At 42.9% G+C, this 27,509-nt stretch overlaps 1 long non-coding RNA gene across 1 annotated transcript; it reads left to right on the top strand.

Moving 5' to 3' along the window:
* The first annotated feature begins 1,816 nt into the window (after positions 1-1,816).
* Positions 1,817-10,245, top strand: LOC143274100 (uncharacterized). Its single transcript, XR_013052540.1, has 4 exons — positions 1,817-1,906; positions 3,399-3,501; positions 5,524-5,566; positions 8,978-10,245. It is a non-coding gene; the product is annotated as an uncharacterized LOC143274100 (long non-coding RNA).
* Positions 10,246-27,509: the final 17,264 nt, after the last annotated feature.

Genomic DNA, 27,509 nt, shown 5'->3' with positions numbered 1-27,509 from the left:
TACTCCATAGAGGTAATTAAAGTGGGGCATGAAAGCTTTATGGTTATGTTCTTAGTTTCCTGAGGGCCACACTTGCTCTATAGAGCAGGCATCTGCATATCTGGTACCACAGATGTGTGCTATTAAGGAAACAGAAATTGTACAAACCAGACACACCTTTATGTGTATGAAGCAAACACTCAGAACATATAACTACTACATATCTTTTAGAAAATCTTTAGTCAATTTCCTGGAATCATGTGAAAATAGCTGGACCAAATGTTCATGCTGCTTTGTTTCTAAGTGTGGACCCTTAGGGCCTGGAGAGATGACTCAGTGGTTAAGAGTGCTGGCCCAGGCTCAATGCCTAGCACCCACATGGCAGCTTACAACCCTCTATAACTTCAGTTCCAGGGGATCTGGCATCCTCTTCTGGACCATGTGGGCACCAGGTACATGCACAATGTAGAGACATACATGTATGCAAAACACTTATATATATTAAAAAACAAATTAAAACAAAACAAAACATGTGGACTCGAGCAATGACTTTACCTCTTTGCAGAAGTTCAAACTTTGATTTCTATCTCTTGAGTTTGCTTTCTTCTAATTACTTGAAGGAGGAGTTAAGCTAGTCTTTCTTATGATTATTATTAAATAAAACCAACATGAAATGAAGTTATCTTTAAAGAGATCAAGAAAGCAACAACAAAAATCACAATCAATTTTACTCTTCCATAACCTGAGCTTGTGTCTGATGTAAAACATACAATGGAAGAGAAACCCTTAAGTCAACTGGAGTCAGGCATACTCCTTGCTTCTGCAGACGTGCGTTGTGCACAATTTGGGTCTAGGCTCTTTTTATCTCTGAAATCCTAAGATAACATGGTACTGGTTAACATTTTAAAGCTTCTTATATGGCAGGCATTGTGTTAAATTGTATTACTTAATTTTCATAACAGTTGTGAGTTAGGTACTTATACTGATTTTTTTTTTTTGCAGATGAAGAAGTTGAGGCCTAGAAAAATCAAGTGGCTTGCCCAGAGTCAGTCCAGCAAATGATAGAGGTAGATTTCAAACTCTGGCAGTCTAACTCTAGGATTTTACTGTATACAACCCACCTCTTATTTTATAATTTTAAGTCATAGATTCTTGAGTTTAGCATATTACATCCCCATCTCTCCTCAAACTGTAGAGTAAGGCCTGGGGCAAGTTTAGGGAGAAGCCCAGAGAAAGGGCCAATGCTGTGAGATGTTCTGTATGGCAAATGTGTTGCTCTGATTGGCTAGTAAATAAAACACTGATTGGCCAGTAGTCAGGCTGGAGGAAGTATAGGCAGGACAAGGAGGAGAAGAATTGTGGGAAGTGGAAGGCTGAGTCAGAGACACTGCCAGCCGCCACCATGACAAGCCACATGTGAAGATGCTGGTAAGCCACAAGCCACGTGGCAAGGTATAGATTTATGGAAATGGATTAATTTAAGATATAAGAACAATTAGCAAGAAGCCTGCCACGACCATACAGTTTTTAAGCAATATAAGTCTCTGTGTTTACTTGGTTGGGTCTGAGCAGCTGTGGGAATGGCAGGTGAGAGAGACTTGTCCTGACTGTGGGCTAGGCAGGAAAACTCTAGCTACAGGCCAAGCTGTGATTTTTGTTTGAGAATTGACTTTGGTAAGTTAGCTGCTTAGGTTGGCCCAACTACTGGGACAGCTCTAGATCCCAGTTTCTCTGCCCTTAGTTGATCACAGCCACGGGGACCATCGTTAGCACCTTGGATTTTTATGATGGTCAGTGCCTGGACTTCCATTCTGTTTCTGTTCTGTTGTATCTGGATAGAGATGATATCGGATGTGAAGGAATTCCTTCTAGAGGCAGAGATGCAGGGCGTTGCTGGGAGTCTACTTCATTTCCTTGTTTTTCAAAGGTAAGAGGGTACCTGGGACTTGGGGTAGCTGATAAAAGTGAAGTTTAGACTGAGCCCTGCTCCCCACAGTTAGGTTCCCAGGCCTTTGTTTATGAGCTATAAATTCTTCAATGAGGTTTGTCTTTTCATTTTATTGGGGGACGTTCCCTCATAAAGTCCCTCTGGAGGCCACCCCCCCCCAAAAAAAAACCTCTTGGGAACTTTCTTACATGTGCATGCCTCATGATCTCTTTGTCCCAGCTATCCCCTTCTCTCCCTTGTTGAGAGATCCACCCCCGTCTTTTTCCCTCTCCATCCCCCCTACTCCAACATGAGAGTCTTAAGAAGCTGTGTTTTGTGAGGGCCACCATTTGCAGAAGCTGTTTCCTGCTCTGGGTGCTGTTTCATCTGTCAGAATAGAAAACTAAACACTGTATCGTGCTTTGATATCCTCTACTTGAACCTACCGTTTGGTACAGGATTTACAGTGTTTCTGCCAAGCAGTCATCTAGTGGCTGTTTAAATAACCCCAGTGTCCTGGAGCATCCAGTTCAGCTCTCAGACGATTCTGCTAGAAATACTTTTAGTAGTACAGGACTGCAGTATCGACCCATTAGCCTCATTTCTGCTCTGATTCATGTGACAAGTCAGTGAGAATTTGAAGACATCTTCCACAGCTTTTGCCTAACCTAATTATCCACACCAAGACAGCATCAATTTTCTTTACTAGGCTACATGCCTTGTTCTTTCAAAGAGTCTGCACTGGCTAGTTTTGTGTCAGCTTGACACAAGCTAGAGTCATCTGAAAGGAGGAAACCTCAATTGAGAAAATGTCTCCATAAGATTCAACTGCAGGACATTTTCTTAATTATTGATTGATAGAGGAGGGCCCAGCCCATTGTGAATGGTGCCATCCCTGCACTGGTGGTCTTGGGTTCTATAAGAAAGCAGGCTGAGCAAGCCATGATGAGCAAGCCAGTAAGAAACACTTCTCCATGGTCTCTGCATCAGTTCCTGCCTCCAGGTTCTTGTCCTGCTTGAGTTCCTGTCCTGATTTTCTTCAGTGATGAACTACAATGTGGAAGTGTAAGCCAAATAAACCCTTTCTTCCCTAATTTGCTTTTGGTCATGGTATTCATCATAGTAATAGTAACCCTAACTAGGACAGATTCTTTATGTATCAATACTTCTCTTGAATGGTGATACCTGAAAGTGAAGCGAGAATATTCCAGATGCGGTCAGCCACATGAAGGAGGAAACCTCTTTCTATATTCTGTGTTCCATTGATACATCCAAAGACCACATCAGGGTTCGTTTGTTTCTTTGGTAGCTGCATGCCTACATTATGATTTCAAGAAGCTAAATCCTTCAGTTTTCCTCAGTTGAGTATTTTTAGCTGTTATGATAACACAGCACTAGGTAACTAGTTGCAAAAGAAAGGCACACATATATTCCCGAGGCCCCTTTCTTGAAGGTTCCTAAAAGGTATGAGGTGATTTTGATTTCTTCCCAGATTCCTCGAGGCATTCCCATGACCAGAGATTTAAGAGCCTTGGTCACCAACTCAGTACAGAAAGTGGCATCTCTGAAGGAGGATGTCCTGTGACACAGTGAAGGTAAAAGAGAGGTCATGGGTCCTCCCATGGAGGGGAATGGGTGACGCTTTCCCTTCTTGGTGGTCTCTCTCTCTCCTTCACTTGCCTCTCTCTGGTCTCCTCACTGCTTGCTCCTGCTGTTGTGGTGGACATAGAGAGAAGACCTGCACAAGGGCTTGACACCATGGCCAGGGAGCGTAGAAGGGGCACCCCTGGATTCTTCCTTAGGCTTTGATCTTAAGGAAGTGTGCTAAAAGGGCTTCTTAGGCTGATCATGTACGCTTGTCCAGCTTCCTCGGGTAGAGACTTAGGTCACATTAAGAGATTCTTTTGGCCTGAGAGTTTTCCTGTTTATCAGGCTCTTTAGGAATTTTTAGCAAGCACTGTGTCTGGCAAGCATCTCTGAGATCTATTTATTGATAAGCTGGCCTAGATCACCCAGCATGGCAGCTGGCATCTGTTGAAAACTAAGACAACCTAAGTTATCAACCACCAAAATCTAGATCATTTTTCTAAAATAGGGTTAACCATTCTTTCTTTGCATCTGGAAGACCTACAATATTTGAGGTCATATGAATCACCAGCAAGGAACTCTATAGAAACTGGTTCTGTTATTCTTGTTCCCGACAGTGAAGTGCAGAGTGACTTCCTGAAGAACCCCACAGAGCATTAGCAAAGGCCTTGGGGAAAGGGACTAGGAACCCCACCACGGCCCATGCTATGTTAGGCAGCAGACCTGATTTTCTCTGCCAGGAACAGCAACCTGACAACACCCTTTCTGCCAGATCCCAGCTGCCCTGCCGAGCCAGGCAGGTCAGAAAGGCAGATGTCAGCCAAGTGGGGCCCGTTTGAGGCATACCCTGGGAAGTATGTGTCAGAAGCAGGTGAGCGATGTCAAGTTTCACACAAACTATAACCCAGATGAAAGGCATGGGGCAGAGCAGCCTGGGCTTTATTTACCTTTATGCTCAAACCTTTCTGTGTAATACAGAAAGAAAAGTGCCCGAAGTTCTCAAATAAAGCCTGGGGATGGGGTGGGGCCTGGGAATGATGGTACTACTATGGGGGGCCCGATTCTACCAGTCATGTGGATCTTGAGGTTTACAAAGGCAGTATAGCAAAATGAATGTCTTTAATACTACTGAACTGTGTGTTTAAAAAGAAAATGATACATTTTATGTTTGTGTATTTTGTCATAATAAACAAACCTGCAAATAAGCAAACAGACTAGCCACAAGGATCCTGCTATGGGAAATGATTAGGTCATTGGAGGTAACATTTCTGAAAGGGATGGGATTAATGCTCATCTCCAGGAACGAAGTTAGATCTTATGGGAATGGGTGACTTAGAGTGTGATCCGGTAGCTTTAAAACATATTTAGCTTTCTCTATTGGGACAAATAAGGTCTCAAGTCTTCATTGACCTTTCCCCCTTTATTCTGCTTTTAGATTTTGTGTGGAAAAGACATTAAAAAAAATAGTGATTCCTAGATCACAGGCACATTTTAGATTTCTCCCCCTACCTATCTGTTCCTTAACATCTGCCCACTTCTCAGTAAGATCATAAGAGAAGGACTTGGGTTGGCAGCACTATACCCCTACTGCCCAGACCAGAGCACATGGCAAGCACTCATAGTGTTGAGTGCATGAATGAATGATTGATCTCTCAGTGACTTTGCTATTGCCTACCACTCAAGGTCTGGTCAAAAGTCAATGTTAACTTTCATGTCTAACTCACTTTTCAAACTCCAGAGTCCTCCTTAATATGTGCTTTTAGGTGACCCAATTATCTTTCCATTAACCTAACCGTTCTCTAAAGTGAGCAAGTCCTTTCAGAACCCAGGTTGCTTCCCTTTGGACACCATCAACTGTTGTCACCTGGGTGAGTAATTGTAGTGGTTGAGATTGTGGTGATGATGAAAAATTAATATTTATGGGACAGCTGACAAATCCAAGGCCTTCACTAAGAAGGTGACATGCATTATCACATTGAACTTTCATTACATCCTTTGACATAAGTCTTATAATTCTTCCTGTTTTAAAGATGAGACACCCTGAGACTGAGGGCTTCAGTGAAATAGCCAAAGGTATCCCAATTCTTTCTGCTTTTCAAACTTCAAACTCTTTTGTTCTTTGCAACCTGAAAGTTCCCTTCCTCTAGCTGCATAAAGTGTGTATATATCTGTATATATATATACATATATGTATTCATACATACATATATATATCATTACAACAAACCTATATCGTACCACCATAGCTCCCTACTACAACTGTACTGTCTCTACCACAGAACCAACATTCACTTTGCAACAGATTGGTACCCCTTTTCATGTAGATCTGGAAGAGCTCACTTGGCTCATGAAACTGCCCTCCCCTTCCCACTTAAGACCCTTGACCAGTGCTGTACTAACTAACCAACTTCTTTTGAAAGAACACGGCCCTTCCAGAAAGCCTTTAAGCTGTGTGAATTCTGGCTGGACTCCATTCAAGATCAGTATTTTACACTTAATCGTCTTCTAGATGGAGCAACAGGGATCCAAGGGATTTATGCGAAGTGTTTTCCTGGAGCCTGACCTTTCTCTCATGTTCTATCCTTTATTTATAGTCTAGGATCTTCAGGGACACATCATGGGGTCTCCAGTCACGTGCTGCTCTTTGGTAACTCCTCATGGTGAGAGTGGATGTTTTTGGCAAAGGAAAGTGTTGGTGGCAACTGTGAACTTTGATGTCTCTGGCAGCTTAGGGGATGACTTCTCAGTGACTTGTTGCTGTGACCCCCTCCTCAGCATCTTCTGTGAGCAGATTCTGGTTCCTCATGGGCAGTTTTCTGGTGGTTTCCACATCCTTGGGCTCGCTTCCCTGTGCCATCTTCCTGCTGATGGCTGATTCTTGAGTCCAGCATTAGAGATGGACAGGGCACTAGATGAGGAAAGAAATTTTAGTCCTAGAGAAATTATTTATGAAAACAAAGCAAAATGTCCCATGGGGTTGCAGCAACTCTGCACAGCACCTCTGGAGTGGTCCCTAGTCTCTGTAAGACCAAGATGCAATGTGCTGAGACTTCACCTCTTTAAGGTCAAACATTCTGTGACTCTATAGAGTGAGCCCACATCCCAAGATTTATCCCAGATGCCTCCTTTTCCTCACCTAAGTGGAAACCTGGATACTCCCAATGGAGGGTTTCCTTTGCAGTGCCTTCCCTCCTGGGCTCCTTAGAGATAAACGTTTTTCCCCCTAAAGAATGTTTTTGTTTAAGGTTCAGAACATCTGGTTTCTTGTTTGTCTCTCTGCTTCTCTGCTGCAAGGAGAACTCTGAATTTTGTGAGTTTGCCTGTAGGGTTTGGAGATTTGGAGAGCAGATGCTCTAGTTTGAGCTAGAATGTCGCCCGAAGGCCACATGTTAAAGGCTTGCTCTCTGGTGTGGCGCTTCTGGTTGGTGATGGAAACTTTGAAATGTGGAGGGTAGTGAGATGTCTCCCAGTCATTAGAAGGGGGAACTTGAAAAACATATCGGAACCCTAGCCTCTTTTTGACATACTGGCCATGAAGTGAACACTTTGCCACATCCCACCATGAATACTGCCTCACCAAGCCCAAAGCCAATGGAGTTGATTGACTATGGACTCAAACCTTCAAAATCACAAACTAAAATAGTATCTCAGACATTTTGTGTCAATAATGGGAAGTGACTAACACACTGGAAGTTTTAGATCTGAATGACCATGGGAGAGAGGCACAAAGTAATTTAGTTTTAAGAGCTCTCACAAACTTACTGAGATAGTTCATGGGAGCCCCCATTTTTACATGACATGTAAGATACAGGATATAACAAGATAAACACTGCTGGACCTGTTACCTGATTAGAAAAAGATAGCTGCCAAAAGACTTCTGTGCCCCCTGTCACCTCCTCCCCAACAGTGGCATTTTATGTAGATTAAGCCTTGCCTGAAGGATGGATGTATTTCCTGTTTTTCCTACTTCTACTTCTCATGACTTGACTTCTATTCCCACTGCTCTATGGACTTCACAAGGATCAAGTTAGATGATATTGTAACCGGATATCTTTGTATTGCTAAACCTGTTGTCTTATTAAAAATCCCCCCTTTGCACTCCCTCCAAGAGCCAAGACTACCTAACAAAAATCCCAATACCAGACACGAGAAGCCTTCTTTTTTGAGTTGTTTTATGGGGCTTTCCAAGAGACTCCCAAAATATAAAGTCTATTGCTGTTGCCTTTGGTTACCTCCCAGAGGTGGAAGTTAAGTCTCTGTTGCTGAAGACACCATGTACTTCAAAAACATGTACATGTACAAGTACAGCCCAGAGGTCCCTGAGCTGGAACTGACCTGAATGCCCTTTCCCTGAGGACTAACTTTCATGGTACCAGAAGGCACCTTGCAGGCTTATAAAGGAGAGAGACAACCAGCAGTCCCACCTAACTATGATATCTATGAACCGCATCAATGACCAGCATGGCACAATAACCCTCTGGGTGCAGTAGTAACACACATATCTTGGCAGTAGTCAATGGTCCTCTAACTGGACTTAAGACCTGCTCAACAAGAGAGGGCCCATGCCTGGTACTAGAAATCTAGCTAACAATGCAATGCTAGTGAAGCAATGGTTATTGGAGGAGAATCTACAACCACTAGATTACTAAACTAGCATAATCCCTAATAATAATCTATAAACATTTGTTCTATATCCACAGATAAATATAGTCTTCACCCTTCATCAAAGAAACTTCTCTTTGCCACAGACAAAGACCACTACAGATAATCACAGCCAGTCTATCTATCTATCTATCTATCTATCTATCTATCTATCTATCTATCTATCTATCTATAGTTGTGGAGACCAATCCCAATGGATACATCTACAAAACACTCCCACACCTAAGGTTCAGGGAACATTTATAAAGAGGGGGCAGAAAGATTTTAGGAGCCAAAGGATCAGGGACATTGCTGTGGGATTGTGTCTCCTAGTATCATCTCACTAAATGAAGTGATGTCTCATCAACATGACTGCCCAAAAGTGGTCTGAATGAGGACAACAATGAGCATCCTAAACTGGATGGGGAAAGCTCCTGAGGCTTCAACCCTACACAAAGAACTATAAGCAACTGAGTAAGGCTGGGAGTGGGGGAGGCGGCCCTCCCCAGGGAAGAAAATATCAGCCAGTTATCCAGTGCTAAACAGCCAGCCCTGAAAATGCATACATGTAACATTATATGGACACAATAGGTTATGTTTGGGAATACATATGTATATACAGATACATATATGCATGCAACAATAGTTAATGAAAAGACAGACCATGAATTTGAAGGAGAGTAGGGATGTATGGGAGGGCTTGAAGAAAGGAAAGATAAGGGAGATATATTGTAATTAGGATACAATCTGAAAAACAAACAAATAAAAAACCCTCATTTTAATTTTTTTATTGCATAGCATACCTCGGCTCTGACTACTTCTTTTAACTCTATGTCTTTTTAGTCTATAGAGAATCCATAAATATTCAGCAAAGGACAAGAGGAAAGCTGTGTATCATCCAAGTTTGGTGTGCTCCTGTAGAAACGTTCAAGAGAAAACATGGTAAATCAGACATGGATTTATGTATACAGATGGTTAAAATACTTGGAGTCAGGTGGCTGGTAGCTTTGTCCTTCAAGATACCCCACCCACTTCTGAACAGACCACAGAAAGTGGAAGATAGGTCAGAAGGATAAGGTATTGATCATTCAGTGATAACATAACAGGGTCTCTTGCATCCAATCAAGTGGACAGTATTTTAGGCAGGCTCTGGGTTGAGCAAATAGAATAGGGGCTGAAAGTGAGAACCGACACTTAGTGTCTTTAGACTCTGTGGTGGTTTGAATAGGAATGGCCCCCATAGGCTCAAAGATTTTAATGCTTGGTCACCACGGAGTAGCACTATTAGGAGGTGTGGCCTTGTTGAACTAGATGTGGCCTTGTTGGAGGAAGTGAGCTACTGGAGGTAGGCTTTCAGGTTTCAAATGCTCAATCCAGGCCCAGTGTCACTCTTGTTGTGGAATATTTAACTATGTAAAGATGTGTTACATTTGTTTATGCTGTGGCATATTACTTTAACTATGTGAAGGTGTGTTATATTTGTTTCTGCTGCCTTTGTTGATGATGTAGATGTCTTACATTTGTTTGTGCTGCATTTGTTTAATTATGTAAAGGTGTGTTGCATTTGTTTCACCTTGCCTGTCTAAGGCATGTGATTGGTCTAATTGAAAGCTGAACAGCCAATAGCTACACAGGAGAGAGATAGGTGGGGCTGGTGGGTAGACAGAATAAGTAGGAAGAGAAATCTAGGCTGGAGAAGAGAGAAATGAAGAGAATGAGGAGAAAGAGAGGGATGCACCCAGGGCTAGAAACCAGGAATCCACCAGCCAACCAGACATAGAGACAGCAGGAAAGTAAGATATACAGAAGGAAAGAAAGGTAAAAAGCCCTGAGGCAAAATATAGATGAAAAGAAACAAGTTAATTTAAGTAGAAGAAAAAAAAACCTAGCCAGAAATGAGCATAAGCTAAGGCCAAGCATTCATAACTATTAAGTCTCCATATCATGATTTGGGAGCTGGTTGGTGGCTCAAAAGAAAGCCTGGTACCCACTCACGTCCTGCTATCTGCCGATCAAGATGTAGAACTTTCAGCTTCCTCTCCAGCACTATGGCTGCCTACATGCCACCATTCTTTCTGCCATGATGATAATGAACTAAACTTTTGAAAATGTAAGCCATTCCCAATTAAATATGTTTTCCTTTATATGAGTTGCCATGGTTATGGTGTTTCTTCCTAGCAACAGCACAAAGACTAAGACAGCCTCTTAGTATATATTTATTATAACCTTAATTAGGATTGGATTTTGGGCCAGGACAGAGAGCCCAGGCAACTTCCTTTCTTTAGCAGCATGGCTGATAATGTAAACTTTAGTGCCTTTCACTTCATGTTAGCCTGCCCATCATCTTGTCTCAGTCTTTCTCAACCACAGTCAAAAGAGCCTTTTGTTTCCTTCACCATTTGAGAGTCAGTTGGAGCTGTGACACACCAGCACTGCATATATATGCATTTTACAAATGAGGGCACTCTTGCACATAATCAATGGATAACTCTCAAACCAGAAAATTAACATTGACACAATACTATGATATCATTCCAGGGCTCATTTGAAGTTTACTTTATTGTTCTAATAAAATCTTTTTTGGCAAGAGTTTTATCTGTTGATGCCATTGACTTCAACTACTGGGTAAAAATTGCATCTTTGTAACTATGATTCCTAATTTTTATTTTGTGCTGGGAATTCAACATTAAGCTGTAAACTTGCTAAGCAAATACTCTAGATTTTCTGAGACTATGTTTTGCTGCATATTCCAGGCCAGACTTGAACTCATGGTCCTTCTGCTCTATCTCCCAAATGTTGAGATTACAAGCATGATCTTCATGACATCATGACTTACAGTTGATAAATTTTTGATGGGAAGTTAGTTTTAAATTATTTTTATTTTATGTGCATGTGTGTTGGCCTGCTGTGGGATGTCAGTCTGTATGCTGTGAATATGTGTTGTTCTGATTGGTTGATAAATAAAATACTGATTGGCCAGTAGTCAGACAGGAAGTATAGGCAGGATAAGCAGACAAGGAGAATTCTGGGAAGAGGAAAGCTGAGTCAGGAGATGCCAGCCACCACTGAAGGAACAACATGCCAGCAGACCAGTAAGCCATAGCTACGTGGCAAAGTATAGATTTATATAAATGCGTTAATTTAAGATATAAGAACTAGATAACAAGAAGCCTGATATGGCCATAGTTTAAAAATAATATTAGCCTGTGTGTGTTTCTTTGAGTCTGAGCAGCTGCAGGACTGGCAGGTGAGAGAGATTTGTCCTGACTGAGGGCCAGGTGAGACAAAGAAACACTTTCAGTTACAAATGGTGCTCCATGTGGGTCACCAGATATTACTATAATTAACGAGGCAATTCCATGTAATTTATCTGGTAATCAAGAGAGGTTTATTTCTGGGTTAACTTATAGCCAATAGGGGTTGGTTGTAGTATCTGGGAGAGATGAGGTACCATCCAGCTGAGAACTCTGACTTGGTGTCCCATCCAGCTTCCAGGACCACGAGGTATCCAGAAGGGCCAAACATGTATGCACCTCAAATGTTAAGGGCCTCCCTCTCAGCCATGCCCCAGGGCCAGGTTAGCCCTAGGGGCAGGTCATAGGCAAATGTGGCAGTTACCTGCTGTCACTCTAGGGGCAGTGTTTCAAGGTCAAAGCTAGAACAGCTGCCAGTATATTTGCCTGCATATATGTATCTCTGGTGCCTTCAGAGGCTAGAAGAGGGTGTCAGATTTCCTGGAACTCGAGCTATAGATGGTTATGAGCTACCATGTGAGTGCTGGGAACCAAAACTGGTTTCTTTGCAATAACAGCAAGTGCTCCTAACCACTGAGCCTTTTTTCCAGCTTCTTGATGAAGAATTACTTTGAGACACTGTAAATATTTTATCCACCACCAAACTTTCAATTTATTCACTTATTTATATCTATATGCATTGAGGCTCCTATTTTATCCAATAGATTATGCTACGTTGTTACATACTGTGCTTAAATTTGCTAACATTTGACTTCTGAGCATCCTTTAGACTGGCTTTTATGTCCTTTGCCTCATTCCATTATTCTTTGCCCTGTTCAACTTTTGACACAGTGGTTTGTTCAGGCTCTTTACTTTTCCCACGAAGCTCTTGAATCAGCCATTCTCCTAAGGAATCCTGGTTTGTGCTAGTGAATTCAATGCATTTAAGATAATAACATCTGGGTGCTGGATGAGTTTACTGCCATTGGGAAACCTCTGCTCTCAGTTCCTTGTCAATGGTAAGGAATATATAGATTCACATAAACACATGCATCAATAACCATTTTGGTATCTGTGATCTTTTTTTTTTTTGTTTGTTTTGTTTTGTTTTTTCGAGACAGGGTTTCTCTGCGTAGCTTTGCGCCTTTCCTGGAGCTCACTTGGTAGCCCAGGCTGGCCTCAAACTCACAGAGATCCACCTGGCTCTGCCTCCCGAGTGCTGGGATTAAAGGCATGCGCCACCACCGCCCGGCGATATCTGTGATCTTAATGCTAGATGTCAATCTGATAGGCCACTAGGTGTACAGATACTGGGTGGAACAATGCTCCAAGTGTGTCTGTGAGGATGTGGGGATGAGTTTGCCTTACAAATTGGTAGACTGAGTGAAGAAGGTTGCCTTTGCAGATGTGGCCTGACTCATTCAATCTGTTGAAGATCTGAATAGAATAAAATCCCTCAGAATGCTCTAGAGGATTTGCTCTCTGCATCTATAAGTTGCTCATCAGTCAGTCTCTTGCCTTCTGACTCAGACTGGAGCTGCAGCCTCAACTTTCCTGGGGACTTAGGTTTGCCAACAACACCATGTTGGGATTGTTCAGCCACCATATCTGTGTAAGCCTATATCTTCTAATAAACCATCTGCTTGTCTGTCTGTCTCTTTGTCTGTCATCTATCCAGAAGTAATCCAGAAGCCCAGTGAAAAGCCTGGTGTCCACAATTGTCAATGTATTCATTTGTTTACCTTCTCCTCCTGTGTGTTAACTTCCTGTGTGTTAACTTCCTGTCACCGCCCCCCTCCCTCTGCCCTGCACAGCAGCCACCCTCACTTTTCAGAGGTTCTGGAAATCTGTACCAAGTTATATACTTATATACCTGTTTTTTTGTTTGTTTGTTTTGGCCGCCAACCACCTCCCAAATCATGACATGAAGACTTCTTATTAGTTATGAATGCTCGGCCTAGCTTAGGCTCGTTTCTGGCTAACTCTTTTAACTTAAATTATTTACCTATTTCTCTTTATCTCCCTTTTGCCTCAGGGCTTTTTACTTTTCTTTCCTTCTATATATCTTACTTTCACTGCTTCTTGTGTCTGTTTGGCTGGCAGATGCCTAGCTTCTTGTCCCAGGCATGTTCCTCTCTTTATTCCTTGTTCTCCCCTTCTTCTCTTGTTCTCTCCTATTTATTCCCTCTTCCATAAGCCCTGCCTATCCCTCTCCTGCCTAACTATTGGCCATTCAGCTTTTTACTAGTCCAATCAGGTGCCTTAGGCAGGCAAGGTGAGGCAAATGCAACACATCTTTACATAATTAAACAAATGCAGTATAAACAAAAGTAACACGTCTTTGCCTCGGTAAAATACTACTCCACAACATACTTATACTCATGGCTTCTTGCCCAAGTTGGGCCACAAGACCCTGAGAAGGCTCAGGATTCCCTGATGCTGACACTTGTCTCCCCCAAGTCTGGCTCCTGTTCCTACATCTCACAGTAGGATTGACTGCCTTGCTCAACTCTGCCAGGGAAATGGTGAGTGTGGGAAGAAGGAGGAATCCACTTTTCCTTTTCAAACCCAGTTTCTTCCTTCACAACCATTTATTTGCTGTTGCCAATGCTGCATCCTACAGGCTCTTTAAAAGCTTAGTGTCTGAAACTACCTACACGTCTCCTGAGAAGAAATCTCTTCACTTTATTGTACAGCTGGTAAGAAGGTCAGTCCTTAATTCTTCCTGGAGGGAGAGCTGGCCATATGCTTCAACAACACTAAGCCTGCACATTTCCTTTGGCCCACAAATTACTCTTTTAAGAATTCATTAAAAAGAAATAAAGATGCACAGAGATAGCCAACTTCAAGGAAGTTAATTAAAACCAAGATCAGAATTACACTGAATCTTTGCAATCAGGGAGTATATAAATTGTGTTAAGTTCACTAAATAGGGTTCTGCTCCATGAGTAAAATGATGCTGAGTTAAAATGATTACAGCAGAAAGATGTTTATTCTATATGGTTGAGTGAAAAAAATAGTTATAAAATGGAAAGTTCCCAGTTTGTGATCAAACTATTAAAAATACATCGCAATGGAAGCAAAACCCCAGGGGTGCGCACCAAAAGAGAATGGCCACACTGACACTATGGACTTTTGGCTTTTTTTTTTCCTTAACTATGTTTTCAGATTTTTCTTCAAATAAGCTTAATATTTGTACAAGAATAAAATGCCACACATGCACACATTTAAAAAAAACATACTCATGCTTCGACTGTTCTGTTTCTGTCCAGGCATTCTTGAAGTCATTGACCCTTTGACTGGACACCGCCAGCACCAACTTTGCAGTTCTCAGGGTCCTATGGAGTTTCTCTCTCGGTGTTCCCTGGAGTGTCCTTTTCCCTCTGCTTCAGCATTGCAGCTCAGGTCTCGTCTTCTGATAACTGGACTATGTCAGTGGCTGTTTTGACTGACCCAGGCAGCGAGATGGATGCACACGGCAGCTCTGTGATGGCATTTCTTCCTCGCAGAGGCCTTCAAGGTTCTCTATTCTGAATGAAGACTGGAGTCCCTGGTCCAGCCGTGTAGCACTTGGTCCCTCCTGGTGACTCACATTGCTTCCATAGTCCAAAAGTCTGCCTCTGCAGACTGTTGTAAATGCACCCTCGTGTGAACCATGTTTTCCTGGGTGGCGCTATGTCTCACAGCTGGCCATTGTGGAATGGCCTTTTTCCCCCCACCCTTGCTTCTGCCCCATTCTTCAACATCTCATTCAAGGGGCATCTCTTCTCGAATGTCATTCCTGATGCTCCTCATTGCAAGCAGTCTTCCCACCTGCTTAGCACAGGATTTTTTTTAAAATTTTTTTTGCTATACCATCATATTTTCCAGGTCACATTCAGCACCCCTTACTTTCAGCCGGGCCCACTGTCTTCCCTCTGTACAGTGCATGCATTTCCACCATTGCCCACACCATACTGCACTGAACCTTCTTGGTTTGCATTACGTCATTGCTCTAACCATAAAATCCCCAAGTCCTGTCTCTGTTCAGAACCTAGGCATGGTACCTATTAGACACGATGTTAGTTTTCTTGCAGCTATGACAAAAATACCTGATGTAAACAATTTAAGGGAAGGAAGATTGACTTTGGCTCACAGTTTTAAATGTTTTAGCTCACAGTCCTGGACTCCATTGATTTGGGCCTGCAATGAGGCAGAATATCAGCATGAGAGGAGCTCATGGAGGAGGAGGCTGCTCGCCACGTGACAGGAAGCAGAGCAAGGGAGCAACTAGGGACTGGTATAACCTGCAGTGACATGTCCTCAGTGACTCATTTCTTCCAGCTGGCCCCCACTTCCTAAGGGTTCTAGAAGTTCCCAAAATAGCACCACCAACTGGGATTAAACATTTAACATGTGAGTCTTTGGGTACATTTCAGATCCAGACATTTAGCAAATCATGAAAGCGGAGAAACCTCAGAAGTAGCAGAGGCTGGAGTTGAAGTCAGAGTTTCTTGTCTGAAACTCATGTTCTTTTGCTGACATCCTCCAAAGTCACAGACACATGGAGTCATTTTTGCAGGTTGTCAGCTAATGTCTCATGGCCTTGGAGTGACCCTGAGAGTGAGATTTATTTCCTAGTGTTACAAAAGCTTTAGGCTCCAGCTCATCTCAAAGGAGTTGCACAAAGAGAGACCAAAAGACTCAGAAAACAGTAGGGATGTGGAGTGCTTGGGGCTGCATGCGAGACACCCAAAGACCCTTTCTCAACCCAAACAAAAACTGTTTTATGAAGCTCAGTAAAAAGAGAGACTTTAAAAGTATGATATTAACACAGTCTCTAGGCTGTGTTTATTGAAACAATCTTAGGTCCATAATCAAAACAATGTTTTATCATTTCCCCTCCAGGCTGGTCACAGGCTACAAACTAGATCATTTGACACATCTCGTGTGCACTCGAAACCCAAGTTGAAATTCTGCGATTTTAACTATATGAAGAAAAATAACTTACAGACTCCCCCCCATACACACACACACACACACACACACACGTGTGTGTGTGTGTGTGTGTGTGTGTGTGTGTGTGTGTGTGCGTGCGTGCGTGTGTGTGTGTGTGTGTGTGTGTGTGTGTGTGTATTTTCTTTCTGAGTCATTCTTTTGATATTTTACTTGGACCAAAACTCAGATTCACTTGGTTTTCTCCAAGCACTTATTTGGGCTATTTCCATCATTGTTCTTGGAAATAATTTTTCTTTTTGACATACTGTACACTCAATATGCGACTTGGTCACCACCATCAGAGGCCATAGCATTGGCTCCGTCATGGGCTGTCAGGAGTCACTCTGACATATAATGTCTCCACTTAGGTTGATCAGCTGCTCAGTTTTGCAATGTTTAGGACTGTATGCATGTGCATGTGCATGTGCATGTGCATGTGTGTTTCCTGTCTTCTTGGGGAAAGGCTGGGTGTATTTTTTAGAGGGTTTGGAGGATTGCCATGGCTTGTTTGCTGATAAAACAAATGTCAGAATATGCTTTGGAAAGGCATGTGTGGGTATGTTTTTCTTTATTGGAGCACGTGTTCTAAGTATAGGAGACAACACAGGGAGATGCTGTGCCTCCTGTGATGTGGCCAGAGACACCTATTAGGAGAATATGGAAAATCACCAAAACTGGTAAAGTTTCACCTAGTTTTCTTTGTTTCAGTGATGTTAGAGGTTAGACTGCATCAAGGCCCAGGGATTGAGGCACCCTGGTCAGAGCAGAAGGGAGGAGAACAGAGCCAGGTCTGCATCTGACAGGTGCTGAATCACCAGCCTCCCTGTCTTTCTGTGAATGTGGTGGTTCCACAGCCACCAGCAGCTGGTCTTTGCTCCTGCACACAGCCCATTCCAGCCCAGGTTCTGTCTACATACACTGTGTCTTAACTCACCACATTCTATTTTATCTCTGCCTTTTCATACCTTGGCTTGTCTGCAAACTCTACTTTTCTTACTTTTGATGATATCTTCCTTGACCTTCCCTTCTCCTCCAAGGCCCACTTTTCTAAGGTCTGTGTGATCAACATGGACATTATGAAGCAGTGAAGATGGAAATAGAGTAAATACTTTGATAAGCAGAAGCAATTAGAGTTTCTTAGAAGATGTCACATCCTTTAATGCATATTCTGCTTAAAACACAACGGGAAAATCAGAGCCTATTGAGCAATGATGTTGCTTCTGGTTTATTGCAGTTGATTAATAAATGTTCCAGCTGGAGGCAATGACCGCATGAACCTTAAGTTCCTCCCAATGCTGAAATTCTATGACTTGTAGAATATCACAGCTGCAGTGTTTAAAAATATGTGTTCTGTATAACCATGGGTACTATATTTGCCTTGTAATTGTAGCTATAGGCTATGTTTGTACATCCTATCTAGTCCTTGTCCTTTCTACAAGGAAGAAAGTCAACCTTCATTCTAAAGTCTGTCACTTGTCACTGCTGAACCCAGAGACTAATCACTCTAGCATTCCCAACACCTTCTGAGAAGCCTGGGTGTTGTCTTCCAATTCTTCCCTTAGTCTAGGGAGGAGGTGGCTGTGCATCCATTCCAGCATTGTGACTTCCGAATACCACAGCACAAGCTGAGAATGGCTTTGGACAGGATGCTAGTCACTTCCCTGGTCTTCTCCTGGCTCAGTGAAGGCTCAGTCAGAACTTGCCAGTTTTATGCTAGAATTGGTGGTATGCACGTAAGTGTCAGAATACCCTTCAATTCTTGGAGGACGTCATTCCTAGGATGATCCACCAGAATGTAAGTTTCTGCCAGCTGCTTATCAGGAGTATAGGTCTTGGCTTGATTAACATCTGAGTAGGTGCTGTTGTTAACTATATGGATTAGCTTGGCTAGATCACAGTTCTCAGACAGTTAGATATCAATGTAAAATATTGTCACAAAGATGTTTTTCAGATGAGATTAACATTTAAATCACTGGATATTGAATATATTATAGGTAGAAATTTCCTTGTCCTGACCACTTGCTCCCAAATTACCAACATGGAGACTTAAGATTACTTATAAATGCTCAGCTAATAGCTCAGGCTTGTTACTAACTACCTCTTACAATATAATCCATTTCTATTAATCTATGTGTTTCCCCAAGGCTCATGACTTTTACCTCTATTCCATTTTGTGTGTCCAACTCATTCTCTGTTTGGCTGGTGACACCTCTCTTTTCCCTTCTCCTTCCCAGAATTCTCAATTTGGCTTTCCCATCTAACTTTATCCTGTTCAGCTATTTGGTCAGTCAGCTTCTTTATTAAACCAATCACAGTGACAAATCTTCACTGTATGCAGAAGTATTATTCCACAGCAGTATGTCAGATCATTCTCCATATGTGGAGGGTTCTCATCTAAACAGATGAAAGCCCGTGGAGGAAACAGACTGATGTTTCCCAAGGGTGAGCAAATTTTGTCTCCAGATAGCCTTTGACACAAAGTTACAACAGTAACTTTCCTTGGATCTCCAGACCTATCAGTGTCTACAGCCAGGCAAGCCAATCCTCAAAATCAATCAATAAATGCTCCTCCTTCTCCCCTTCCTCCCTCTTTCCTCTCCCCTTTTCTCCCTACCTTCATTTTTTTGGTTTATGGTTTTGTTTCCCTGAAGAGTCATGACTATTAACATAAAGGGTAAGGAACAGTTTAGAAAGAGCAGTGGACACCCTTCACTGCCTTGTTTACCTTATCCCTGCTGCCAGATCTTTGCTGCATCTCAGGACATATCTAGGAGTGAATCTACCCTCGGGTGGGTCACTGTTTTGGTGACTGAGATACTCAAACCATTTTGGTTTGTGCTCAGCTCAGGGGTTTCTCACATGGAGTTTTTGGGCGCTAAAGTTTGGAAACCAAAACAAGTTATTCAACCTCCCTCATTTTAATCACTTGGACTTCTGGTATCTAATATTCTCAGCCCTCTAGTAGTTCTGAAAGCATTGAAAAGAGCACCTCTGGTAGAATTATTGGGAAGCCACTATGTCCCCAGCCCATGGATCTTGGTTATTAATGCAGTAAGCATGTGGTCACCCTTGTGAGCATGCCATTTTAAGGCCCCAGTACTGCATCCAAGAACCACTCAGAGCTTTACATAAACATATTCTCCTAATGTCCCCAAAGCACTTTAATTATGAGGGTGATTCCTGCCAGGAAGTACATTATACTCTGGCTGTGGAGTAGTATTAGGATTCTAAACACTGGCTGCTACAGGACTCAGAAGACTGCTTGGGAGCCCTGCACTCAGAGGACCAGTCCTGAACTCAGCCTTGTCAAACACTGATGCTCAGTGACTTCTTATTTTCTAGCACCTTCACCTTTGTCTATTCCCACCCCTGAGGGATGCTTGGATATTCACTCACAGATAGCTATGAATGGAAGGGAATGGCTTCCTGTGGTCACAGGAACAAAAGCATACACACATGTGTATTCATGTGCACACGCTCTCTCCCAGCCCCATGTTCATGTAGTAGATACAGTCTCTGGCTCTCTCTTTTCTCCTTGGCTTGTGGTTAGCTCCCAAGAAGAATGCTAATGCTCAGATCCTTTAATGGAATCAAGATAAAGTCAAGCCTCACCTTTTGCCACACTTTTTGGAATCTTGCCTGGCCAGTGTAAGGCGACAATGGGGAGGGTGGGTATGACGGACAGCATGAGCAGGCCCTGGGCCCCTCAAAGACAAACAGTTTCATGTGGCAAGTGGGTTTGGATGTGAGAAGTGTCGCATTGGGGGTCACTGTGTTGTTGTCACGACCTACGTTTTAGTGCTCAGGAGAGCCACGCTCATGAACCCTTCCACAACTGTAGCTGCTGACCCCTCCCTCACAGAGACCCAGATCTCTGCAAGAGAAAGCCACATCTCCCGGACTCTGGAGCAGGTACTGTGAGAATACCTAGAGAATGTCACCACTGTTACAGTTGAGGGAATAGGATTAACAGGGATTAAATTGTTTGCCTCTACTCACACATTAAGTGAGCAGTGGTGTTCATTTGTGAACTCATTTTTTCCCCACTCCCCTCAGTGGCCTTACTTAAGCTGCAGATACTCCAGTCTTGAGTTCATCCTCTGTGAACTTAGACGGTGTGACACCTTGTGGAAGGTGAGAGTCTTCCTGTCTCTGGATGCACATCCTGAGGATGGTATCTTTGCTGTGCTTTCCACCACGAGGTGAGGTCCCCTTCTTTACTCCTTCATTCTGGGATAGGCCAGATGCTACAGCTTGGATCTGGAATATCCCTCAAAGACCCATGTGTCTCTGTTCTCTGTTTGTTCCCTGGCAATGAGATAAGTGACCTTTTCATTGTCATGGGCTTCTACCATCATGTGCTACCACATGTCTAAAGGACAAGGGTCAACAGATCATGGGCAGAAACCTCCAAACCATAAGCCAAAACAAACCTTTTCATTTTTAAAGTTGATTATCTCAGCTCTTTGTTATAGTAACAAACACTGGGAAACTTGCTTTGGTAATTCACCATTAGCAAATGTGACATGAAATGAAGCGTGAACATGTTTATGCACTGGGGCTTTGCCTTCTCTTGTTACTGGAAACCTTCCTCTACCATGGAACATGCTAGAGACATGTAACTTAGCCAATAGGAAGCACTAACTAAGTGGGCAAATGGTGCCATTTTACCAACCAGCACGTGGCTGACACTCCCTCTAATTATAGTTGTATGGTTGATAGGAGATACTAGGGAAGACTGATCAGTTGAATCTGATTATTAACAGCTTCAAAAGCTAAAAAAAAAAAAGGGATGACTGGGTGTATAGTAACAGATAACTATCAATAAAAGGTAATGCAGTTCCTGTAGTCACAGGAGCAAAGGCACACACCCACGTGTGTTCATGTGTAAACGTCCCCCATGTTCATCAATTTGATAATTCCATGCTGGCCCCCAGAGTCCCACCTACATGGTGGCACTTTCATGCCCTAGCTTTCTCCATTTCTTCTCCCTTCCCATGGTTTTCTTGTTTCACACCTTACGTGGCCAGAGCCATGGTCCTTAATCAGAACCGGAGCAGCTTTGCTTGGGGATTCATCTTCCTCCACAGGGTCATGAAGTCCCACTTCTCAGGAGTGGTTTTTGCACGATGCCAATGGTAGAGTCTCAGACATTGTATGAACTCAGCCTCTTCTTTCTGTCTAGCTGTGGGTTATGGTTTTTCTGGGTCTGCGGAAGAGACAGCGGCTGTGGGGAGAAAAGGGAGTTTTGTGCTCCCCGTGACAGGATTGGTACAAGGTAGAAAGGGTTGAGGAGCTTCTCTCTGAAGACATGGTTGGTTTGTACTGAATAACAAGGATTCAGTCCCTTCAAATAACGCTCCTGTCTCCCTTTTATTCAGTTTGGAAGAAAAGTTTGTATTTCTTTTATAAACATAATATATCCTAAAATTATGTCAGTGAGATAAAAACAATGTGAAGGGGACCAGAGTGATGGCTCAGTAGTTAGGAGCACTGATTGCTCTTGAAGAAGACCCAGGTTCAATTCCCAGCACCTGCATGGTGGCTCACAACTGCCTATAACAGTTCCAGATCCAGTTCCAGGGGATCCAATGCCCTCTTCTGGCTTGTGTGGGCACCAAGCATGTATGTTGTGCATACATACATGTAGGTGAAAACATCCACATAATATATAATAATAAATATAAATATATAATAATAAAAATAAATTAATTAAAAAGCCATGAATGTTGAACAAGGTTTGCCAACAAAAGAAAAAAAAGAAACAAAAACAAGACAATACAAAATAAAACAAAAAGATATGAAGAAATTAATGGCATTTCCCCAGACTGATAAATTTGTTGTTTTCATAATATTGTCTTATGATAAAGAATCCAAGTAGTTTATCACAATGTAAAGTAAAAGCATAAACATTTATCAGATTATTAATTAGTTTTTTAAGCTTTCTTTAAAAAAAAAAGAATTGTAGTAAAGTGTTCTTTTTTTTTTTTTTTTTTTGGTTTTCCGAGACAAGGTTTCTCTGTGTAGCTTTGCGCCTCTCCTGGAACTCACTTGGTAGCCCAGGCTGGCCTTGAACTCACAGAGATCCACCTGGCTCTGCCTCCCAAGTGCTGGGATTAAAGGCGTGCGCCACCGCCACCACCGCCCGGCACATAAAGTGTTCTTGATATTTTGTTAGAATCCTCCAGGGACAGCCTAGAATGGGGGATGGCAAACTTTCCATAAAACGCAAGACCGTAAGTAGACCAGGCTTTGTCTCCATACAGCTTTGTCCAAAACTGCTCAATTGCTACTCTAGCATGAATGTATCTATAGGCCACAGTAATGGATGAGCACAGCTGTGTTTCAATAATTATTTATTCACAGAAGCAGACTGGATCTGGCCCGTGGGTTGAGGTGTGGCGGCCTCTCCTTAGAACATGGAGATCTGTGCCATGGGCAGTCCTTGTCAGTCTACCTAAGTCCCATGTCAACCTTCCCATGATTAGTTTCCTTATGTTCTGGTATGGAGAGCACCTCAGGCAAATATCTACCTTCATGCTGCCGTTTAGCAAGTGAAGCTGCTGGGGCTCAGGGAATTGAAAGGACTCACTGGGAATTTTGGGAAACAAACCATTTGCATGATTCCCAGCCTGGGCATACTTGTTGCCACATGCCCATCTCTGAGTATTTCCAGTAAGTTTTCAAGAGCCTTTTATGATAGCAACACTTAACATTCATGTGTCAACTTAAATTTATGAAGATAGGACACGAGAACCTCTTTGGCCCATGAGCAAGTTGTGTGACATAGACTCTCTGTCATGTGTCATGAGTCAGCAAGTGGTAGACTGAGGCACAGACCAGTGCCTGTGGGCTCTGAGATGTGCACTCTTTGTGGCCTTAAGCACTATTGCCACGAGGACACAGTTCTTTACATAGTGTTCCACCTGCACACATCTGGCAAGATACAGAACAGGTCACACCAGAGAGAAGGTGCTAACTTCCTGGTGTGCTGGTAGCTTTGGTCTTGAATGTGCTCCTGGATAGAACAATAGAGACAGTCACTCTTATTATTTATTTCTTTAAGAAATTTTTTTATTCATTTTACATACCAACCACAGATCACAGATTTCCCTCTTATCCCTTCTCTCACTCCCCTCCCCAGCCTTCCCCCTTGACCTACCTCTCATCCCCTCCTCCAAAAGGGTAAGGGCTCCCATGGGGAGTCAGCAAAGCCTGGTATGTTCAGTTGAGGCAAGACCAAGATCCTCTCCACTGCATCAAGGCTGAGCAAGGTGTCTCACCATAGGTAATGGTCTCCAGAAAGCCAGCTCATTCATCAGGGATAGATTATGATCCCACTGCTAGGGGCCCCTCAACTATCTTCCTTATGAAGAGGGCATAGTCTGGTCCCATGCAGGTTCCACAGCTATCGGTCTAAAGTTCATGAGTTCCTACAAGCTTGGTTCAGCTGTCTCTGTAGATTTCCACATCGTGATTTTGACTCCCCCCCCCCCCCCCCCCCGCTCATAGAATCCCTCTTCCTTCTGGTTGACTGGACTTCTGGAGCTTGGCCTGGTACTTGGCTGCAGATCTCTGCATCTGCTTCCATCAGTTACTGGATGAAGGCTCTAGCTTCTCTGGAGCTGTGGGTTGTAGTCTGATTACCCCTGGCTTTACATCTAGTATCCACTCTTGAGTGAGTACATACCATGTTTGTCTTTCTGAGTCTGGGTTACCTCACTCAGGATGATCTTTCTAGTTCCATCCATTTGCCTGCAAATTTCATGATTTCATTACTTTTTTCAGCTGAGTAATACTCCATTGTGTATATGTACCACATTTTCTTTATCCATTCTTCAGTTGAGGGGCATTTAGGTTGTTTCCAGGTTCTGGCTATTACAAATAATGCTGCTATGAACATAATTGAGCAAGTGTCCTTGTGATATGATTAGGCATCCCTTGGGTATGTGCCCAAGAATGGTATCATTGGGTCTTGAGGAGGACTGATTCCCAATTTTCTGAGAAGTCAGACAGGCACTCTTTTTAACTGTTGCCTTTAGAGGTTTGATCTGGGGCCTCTGGTCATTGCTTGGGATGAAATCTTCTCGCACTGGAATTTTAAGATTTCTTGTAAATCCCCACTAAATTAGGGAATCTGGTATGTACAAAGAAGTTTTGAACATGTGTTTTTAGAGAGCTAAGAGGGTAAGGTGCTTTCTGAATAAGCTGCCTTTCCTTTCCTGGTGAGCAGTGGTGCACCTCTGCCTTCTGGATGCCACATAACCTGGTGTGATGCATGGTACCTCAACATCAGGGCCCTGCTGGTGCCTATTAGTCCCACCATATGCAGCCTCTTGGAGACAGCCTGCCTGGGCAGCAGAGCCTGGCAGTTCTTCTCACATACATTCCTGGGCACTGCTGAACCCAGCCAGTTAATCCCAGCCTGCCAAGCAGCCCTGCACATGGAGGGCAAGGAGCTGCCGAGAAAGATGTGGGGCCTGAGGCCGCAGCCCGCTTGGGTTTATTATTATTTATTTTGGTGTATTCATTTGATCTTGTTTGCAATTTCTACTTTGTTTTCCTTCCTTGCTTTTGGGTGGCTGGTGACACGATTTGCTGGCATCACATCTAATTATACTATTTTTAAACTTTCCCTTCACTCCTGATCCACTGGCGAAAGTTTTTCAAAAACTTGATGGATTAAAACGAAATTGACCAGATGGCTCCTTTGCGCCTAATTTAGCTCAGTCCAGCAGTGCCAGATTTCTAGGGCACAGGGACCCATTATCCCCACTCTCATTTCCTAGAGCTGCCTCACTCTGCTCAGCCTTCTATATTTATCAAATCTGGGAATGGACTTGAGGAAACGCACAGATGTTACCGAGCTAAGAGGAGACGTGAGGCTTTAGGGTTTGGCAGAGACACACAGCGATGTACTGGGAAGGGTTCCTAAATGGTGCTAAGGGTCATCTCTTCACCCTTCAGTTCTGGTTCCCAAAGCCCAGCAGGAGGGGTAAATGCACCAGAACCACAATGGGTTTCATGTTCTGTCTCCATTTGGATCACTGTTCAGATTTGTTAGTGGGAACATGAGTTTCTCTGAGGTTTTCCCATCAACTAACATTCCTAAGTTCCTTTAAAATGCCAGACATGGAAAGAAAACTGAGACGATTGCTATGAATAGGACCTGGAATCTTTGCCTTATCAGAATCTATGGGCTATTTTGGGAAAAATATTCAATAAAGTTAGTCTAGCCGTTAGTACAAGAAACCCTTTTATTCCAAGACATAGTTTTAAGTTCATTTTTATGTTGCTATAACGCAGTACCTGAAGCAAGTAATTTTACAAAGAAAAGTTTACTTAGATCAAAGTTTTGGAATGAGAGAGTTCACATTTTCCCATCAAAATACCAACACAATTCTTCTCAGACCTGGAAAGAATAATACTCAACTTCATATGGAAAAACAAAAAACCCAGGATAGCCAAAAGAATCCTGTACAATAAAACAACCGCTGATGACATTCTTGATGTCAAAGTCCCAAGAACACTCAGGGCATCACATGGCAAGAGACTACAAAGTACTTATCTATCTTGGGGATAACTGGTCCCTCTGCTACCCTCTGCTACCCTCTTCTCCACTCTCTCTTCCTCCTCCACCCCTCCCTTCTCATTATAAATTGACTAGAAGCTAATCATGGCACCTCCAGTATGAGGACTCTGCCTAATCGTAATAACCTTCCATTGTCCCCTTCTGAAAAACAGACTATGTTTCCAACTTCTTAACACAATTAACATATGTCATTAGTGATTAAGCTCCTGTGTGAATTCAGGGGGCTAGGGAACTACTGCAACAGTGTTCTGTAACCTACAAGCAATCGAACCATTTGGATTTACAGTATCTCTGAAATCTACGAACTTATGAACAACTTATGGGTGGCAGACACGAATGGTCTAGCATCTAAGGGAAACTAAGCTGATTTTTTCCTTTTGAATATGCACAGTTTATTCACAAAATCATTCCTTATAATACCATGCTATTATGAAGATTGTGGTAATCTCATGTCAACAGACATGTGGCCAAGTAGGAATGATTGACAGGCAGAGACCACTGCAGGGTTCCACTGAGGAATCTTCTCCAAGCTCAACCTGTATTAGCTATGAGGTCCTTCAACTGTGGCAGGCCTGGAGGATGCCGCTGTTGGAGGTCCCAGAAGGACTTTGAGAGCATCAGCCAGTTGCTAATGCTGACTGGAGGTATGTGTGAACCCAGATGGTGTCAGATACTCAAGGACTGCTGAAGTCAAAGCCCATGCAGTGGCTAGTCTCAAAGTCCCTGTGCCAATAGGTTCCAGCACCGATGTCTTGGGAACATGGCAGTGCACTACTAAGGGCCGTCTCTGAAGTTTCAGTTTTTATATTACTCCAATAGGCATCAGTTTTGTGCTAGGTTTACTATTGGAGTTCACAGCTTAGGGCTGATTCACTGACTTAGCAGTGCCATCCTGGGGTTTGTGCATTAGCATACCAAAGCCTGCCTTAGACTTGGCTCATATCAGACCTGCCTTGTGGCTGGCTTCTATTTCGCAAGCCTTACACTATTCCAAGCCCCACAAAATGGTTTTCAAGTTACACAAAATGGTTTCACTTATGTTCCTAGCAACTTTACACTCCCATTGACAATAAATGTAAATACTTCTGATTGTGCCATATGCTCATCAACATTTGAAAGTTCTATATTTTGGGAGGTTAATTTTAAATTTTATTTATGTGTATATATGTGTATATCCTATGTGTGATGCTTAGTCTTACTGTAACTTGATATGCCATGTTTTGTTGATACTCATGGGAGACCTGCCCTTTCTTGAACAGAAATGGAGGGGGAGTGGATTGGGTGGTGGGAACAAAGAGGGTGTGAAGGAGAGGGACAGGGGGGAGAGGAGGGAGGGAAGTTGCAACCAGGATTACAATAAATAAACAAATTTTAAAAAGTAATTCTAACCTAACCTAACACCAACCCTAACCTAGTCCATCCCCAATAGGCTACAAAGCCTGCTACTGTCTGTCTAGCTATCTAACTGGCACCAGCCTCAGGAGATGGTATAGGAAACGGCTAAGACCAGGGACTTTGAAGGAGTCAGTCAAGGACACATGGTCCCACAGACCTGTGCGGCCTCAGTTAACAA

Source organism: Peromyscus maniculatus, chromosome 7 (assembly GCF_049852395.1).
Source record: "Peromyscus maniculatus bairdii isolate BWxNUB_F1_BW_parent chromosome 7, HU_Pman_BW_mat_3.1, whole genome shotgun sequence".
In the NCBI taxonomy this organism is placed as follows: domain Eukaryota; kingdom Metazoa; phylum Chordata; class Mammalia; order Rodentia; family Cricetidae; genus Peromyscus; species Peromyscus maniculatus.
The sequence above is the reverse complement of the archived record's forward strand: the minus strand, read 5'-3'. Positions and strand labels throughout refer to the sequence as shown.